This window comes from Bacillus rossius, chromosome 5, assembly GCF_032445375.1.
Source record: "Bacillus rossius redtenbacheri isolate Brsri chromosome 5, Brsri_v3, whole genome shotgun sequence".
Taxonomy (NCBI): Eukaryota; Metazoa; Arthropoda; class Insecta; order Phasmatodea; family Bacillidae; genus Bacillus; species Bacillus rossius.
Window position 1 is genome coordinate 59,420,274 of NC_086333.1, and position 6,029 is coordinate 59,426,302.

Here is a 6,029-nt window from a genome sequence, read left to right on the forward strand (position 1 = left end):
GTGCTGCCTTTTCGTTGTCGGTGCTTCCAAATGTGCTGCCTTTTCGTAGGCGGTGCTTCCAAATGTGCTGCCTTTTCGTAGTCGGTGCTTCCAAATGTGCTGCCTTTGCGTTGTCGGTGCTTCCAAATGTGCTGCCTTTTCGTTGTCGGTGCTGCCAAATGTGCTGTCTTTTCGTTGTCGGTGCTGCCAAATGTGCTGCCTTTTCGTTGTCGGTGCTTCCAAATGTGCTGCCTTTTCGTAGTCGGTGCTTCCAAATGTGCTGCCTTTTCGTTGTCGGTGCTTCCAAATGTGCTGCCTTTTCTTTGTCGGTGCTTCCAAATGTGCTGCCTTTTCGTAGGCGGTGCTTCCAAATGTGCTGCCTTTTCGTAGTCGGTGCTTCCAAATGTGCTGCCTTTGCGTTGTCGGTGCTTCCAAATGTGCTGCCTTTTCGTTGTCGGTGCTGCCAAATGTGCTGCCTTTTCGTTGTCGGTGCTGCCAAATGTGCTGCCTTTAAGTAGTCGGTGCTTCCAAATGTGCTGCCTTTTCGTAGTCGGTGCTTCCAATTTTTTTTTCCTTTTTTGAAGGTGCTTCCAAGTGTGCTTCCTTTTTTTGATGGTGCTTCCAATTTTTTTTTTCCTTTTTTGAAGGTGCTTCCAAGTGTGCTTCCTTTTTTTTTTGATGGTGCTTCTATTTTTTTAATGTTGTTTTGACTCTAGTATTTTAGTAAAATGTTCTTGGTTTGACTAGCGTATTATTCCATACGGTGCATGTATATAAGCGAGTCCTAGACAGCAGGACGCTCAGTTTTGTTACTGACGTCGACGGTGTACGGATCACCTAGTTTGTTTCTTCTGGTGCATAAGACGTGTAATTGCTTGTTCTTGAGACTTCGATGGCATCTTTGCCGACTTTAACGTCGTACTCGATGGAGGATGTACCATCGACTACGGGAACCATGACGTCGGCGCCGACGATGTTGGAGCAGATCCCGTTGGCAACGCCTCTGACAACACTGGAGGAGACTTCGATATGTGCTGTTCCACCATTAGCTGAAGTTTCATCAGCATTGAATACTTCAATTAATGAAGAGCGTACTTCGCATCAGTGCAAATACTGTGGTGTATCATTTACTATCACCTCAAATGCTCGCAGACATGAAAGAAGCGGTTGTTCTTATAATGTTCAAAGAATACAATTTCAGTGCAATAAGTGCAATAAACTAATTTCACGTCTCGATAGCTTACATCGTCATTATAAAAAATGCTCCGAGACGTATAATGAACATGGTTATTGATTTGACTCATGTGTTGTACCGGCTAATGAGACTATATAAGTGATATGAACTTCAGTCCGTCTCTGGCTGCGGTGATGACCGGATCGGATAGACATTTAAAGTCATGTAAAAGGCTTAGTCCGTACAATAAGAAGACTGTTTGAATCGAGGAATCCAAAAGGCTTTAGTAATTTGTCAGTGTTTTTTTTTGTACTTGTAGTAGTGTATTGAATTTATGTAATAAATTTTTTTTAAAAGAACTTGTGGTGTTTTTATTTTCTCAAACCTAACACTTTTTTAGTATTTTTTTAAATTAAAGTTGTTTTGTATCGGCCAGGGATTGAACCAAGGACCTAAGTCGATCCAATCAATCATTATATGGATTACAAATTTATTTAATGATTTTTGAACTTTTTCCCGAATCTCTAGCATTACAATTACGAATTTCCAATATGGTGGTCTTGTTGTCTGATAGGATGATGGTAGTAGATGATTTAAAGTCTCTTTACGAATGTTGAACATGGTTTATTGAAATTATTATTTTTTACATAAAATTAAACATTATTGCATCGATCGGGTATCGAACCGAGGACAGGAATCGATCGAATCAATATGTAAGTTAATGAGTGATTTATTTAATGTATTTTGGAACTTTTCCCGAATTTCTAGCTAAATAATTACACGATTCCAAGATGGCGGCCAAATTTCAAGATGGTGGGTGTCACAGTACTAAATGATTACTGCACTCTAGCGGATAAGAACTAAACTAACATGGCGTCAGTGCACTCTCGCCGACGAAAACAATATGGTGGTCTCCAGCAACGAAGACAAGATGGCGGACATGATGTCATACTAGGTGACGATATATATGCTTTGAAAAAAAGTGGTGGGAGTCAGTCTGCCAAAAGTCACCACGGGGGGAAGGATCGGTCGCCATTTTTATTTTTTTGCCCTCACCGGGTTCGAACCGAGGGCTCCGAGCTCCGTGTCGTAAAAGTAATTTTTTTATTAATATTTTATTAAATTTTTATTAAGTGAATTTTTTTATAAATTTTAAAAAAAATTTCGTTTAAATCGGATAATAAATAAAAAAGTTAAAGATAGCGGCCGTAAAGGAAATTGTAACGGTGACGTCATCATTCAAAATGGCTGTCATGGCATCCTAATTTTCAAGGTCATGACCTCTGCGGCTTAGAGCGGCTAGCTCTTAGGAGTTTTAAGCCGCTTTTAGGAATTTGGGTTCTTTCTAGGACAAAACGACTTTTGAGGATTTTCGAAATCCTGATTTTTAAATTGTGGAATTTTTTGAGAATTTTTGGCGGAATTTTTTTCACAGAAATGTAAATTTTGACGAATTTTGTGGGGTTTTGGGCAATTTTTGCCCAATTTTGGCGGATTTTGAGGGTCAAAGGTCAAGGTCAAACTTGTCCCGTTACGCTGTGTCCCGTTACACTCATACAAGATGGCCGCCGTGACGTCACAATCCAATATGGCGGTCGGCTCCTCGCTCCTCGCGCCTGACGCCTGTCCCAGCTTGCCCTATTATATACTACTACCAACTAACCCTTGTATTGAGGTATATGGAGAAAGATGGCTCCGTGGAACGTTTTGCAACATTCATGGCAAACAAAGGCCATGACGCTCAGAACATGTTCGATGGCTTGGTCGCGCGGAAACAAACGCGCTTTGAATGGCGTTGTCAAGTGAGGCTGGTGGCTTTTCTTGAAAGCGACCGCCACTCGCAAGGCAGAAACCACGGACGTGAGCAAACCTTGTTGCAGATTGGTGACTTCCGAATGTACTTATATTCTAGTGGTGTAACGAATGTCAGTTTTTAGGCATTGGTGAATGCGAATTTCAGTTTTAAAATTCTGGGTTGGTACGAATTCTTGGCGGAACTGACATTTTCTAATTATTATTTTTTATTTATAATACTAAGTCTAACGCTTTTTTTACCTAGTTATTACCTAATGTTAAAGTAAAGGCTCATAAAATATTTTCTTTCATAGTTACCTTATTGGGGAAAAAAAATCAAGTTATCGTTTTTAATAAGGAGAAAAAAACTCTTATAGAAATGCTAAGAAATTTATGTTTTTGTCTTAGTTAATATCATTTTAAATTTTTTAAAAATATTTTTTTTTTCTGATAATTCATATTCGCAAAATAAACGCATGAATGTTGCGAACGTGAATGCGAATGTCAAGAAATATTCTAACATTCGTTACGTCACTGATACACTCGCGAACTAGCCCCAGCCGGTGCCTCGCAGCGTTGAAGTTATCAGACGCACGAACTGGCGTCGAGGTCGCGCCGCGTCCTCCTTCCTGGGGCGACGCCCCGCCGCCCCACACGGGAGGCTAATGGGATGGCCTTTTATTGACAGTACAGGCGATACGCTCCATTTCCTAGAGGCCCCTGGAGAGTGGCTCACCTTTAGCTCGCAGCGCAGAAATATCGACGCCCACTGTTGCTAGACTGGTACTACCCGGCTTTTAACTTTAAAACTCTTATTTTGCACACCATAGTCAATTATTATAATAAGTTTAAATGAATATATTTTTTTAATTTTAAAATTTGCTTAAGACCTTTAATTAATTATAAATGAGGTGTTATCACATTTGTAGTCAGTCCGAAATTTAAAAAAAAATTATTAGCGAGTCTTTCAGTACTCGCCAGAGATCTGTAACATCTTAATTCGGTAACGAGCAAATTCATTGTGTTCTCGTGTTGCAAATACGCTTATAACGCGAAACCCGGACACGAAATTTAGCGTAGAATTCTTTAAAATAATTGCGAGCAACACACACATAGTTTCCGCACCCACCGCCAGAATTCTCTGCCGGAGCAGCTAAGTTGAGTATTGAATCATTCGTTTTGCAGACCGAAATTTTAAACTATTTAAGGGAAACGACTCCAATAAAAGCGAAAAAAGACTTGCAAAAATACTAGACTCCTGCTTTCGACGAGAAATTTCATTAAAATACTGCCCATCTTGTTAAAATTCATTAAACAGTTAACACTATAAAGTTTCCTTTTGGCTTTTTGAACTTTGGTTAGCGCCATCCGCCGCAGATGGCAGCACCGTGGTTACACATTCTCGTTCCATATGACTTCCGTTCCATTCACGAAATTAATCCTATCAAATGCCGTACACCGAGAGCTAAGATGTTACATATCCAAAAAAAAATTCTAAACACCAATTATTATTTCACAGGAAAAAACTATTTATAGCAATCGTTCACCATTTATTACAAGGCAGTCAATTAAATTATGTGCTATAGTCATGTCAAACAAAACCAAATATTTAAATCGTAAATAATATAAAGTACTGAAGTTATCGTGTTGATTATATATATATATATATATTTATTTATTTATTTATTTATTTATATATACACTCACACCACAAACTTTTGATTGGACGATGGTTTAGAAGTACAGGGATCATAAAACGAAATACTTAATATAAAATACCGAAGTTCCCCAATGGTAACGACTGCAATGGGTAGTCTTTATTCAACATATATTCATCTTACTGCTTTCGCACCTTACCACGATGGTGGAGACGCGAATATTTCCAACCAATCACGTTCGACACATCTATGAAATCAGCGCCAACAAAATGGCGGATGCGACAGAATTCCCGATTATAAATATTCTTTATTTCCATCGTGTCGTTGGCGCGATATCACTGAAATCCATGTCAGTATTTTGTTTCCCAAAGATGGTTACACTATTGCATATTATTATTATTGTATTAATAATGTTTTGGTGTACACAGAAATAAAATTTCTGTACTTTTACAAAATATTCCTTCGGAGACCAGTTGCCAATAAATATTTTGTATTACTACAAGAAAGATATTGTAAATTTGTGCAACACCTGGCTAAGTTTTTTTTGCATAAATGAAATACTTGTTAGAGATAATACTCAGTATTTTTTTACGTAATTTGGTGCATAATTTATATATTTTTATTGATTTTTCAATCAAGCATACATTTTTTTAACCATGGAAAAGATAATCGAATACTCAATAACTGGATTTTGTTTTATTATGCTTAATAACGTGCGCATTTAACACTGGAAAGCTATACAGGGAAAGTTTTTACAAATAACCTTATCTATTGTAGGTACTGGAGCAACAAAAAAAAAAGCATAAATGTGTTACTGCAAACATCATTTTGTAGTGACGCAGTTGTTTTCACGTAAATGAACAAATTTACGTGAATATTTCTGTTCTGTAAAAAAAAATAATTACAGTGTACTAAAATTTATCTGCGGACTCTCTGAAACGTGTTCGTGTACGGTGAATTTTACAACTGAATGTTAAATTTCAACTGAACGAGTTACTTTTTTTTAACACATATGTTTAAAGCTCTGGTATGTTTGGTGGGTACGTTAGCAGGGGCGTAGTTGTTCAACCCCCCCCCCCCCCCCCCCTTAGCACCAAATCTTTAATTAATTTCTTATTCATCACTCAAACAAATTTCATATTAAAATTAATAATATTTTTACCATTAAAATATTTAAATTTAAGAACCGAAAACTGCTAAAATAGCACTATTTTACACCTTAAAATCCCAATTTTCCCGGGGGAGGACCCCTGGACCCCCCGCTTTAATACGGGGGGGGGGGGGGGCATGCTTCTTAACACCCCCCTTACACAAATCCTGGCTACGCCACTGGTACGTTGACAATATCCCGATGTTCGTACGTCGCAAACGCAACGCCGAGCGCTGCCGGCGGCGTCATGGCTTTGTCTGGAGGCCGGAAGCGC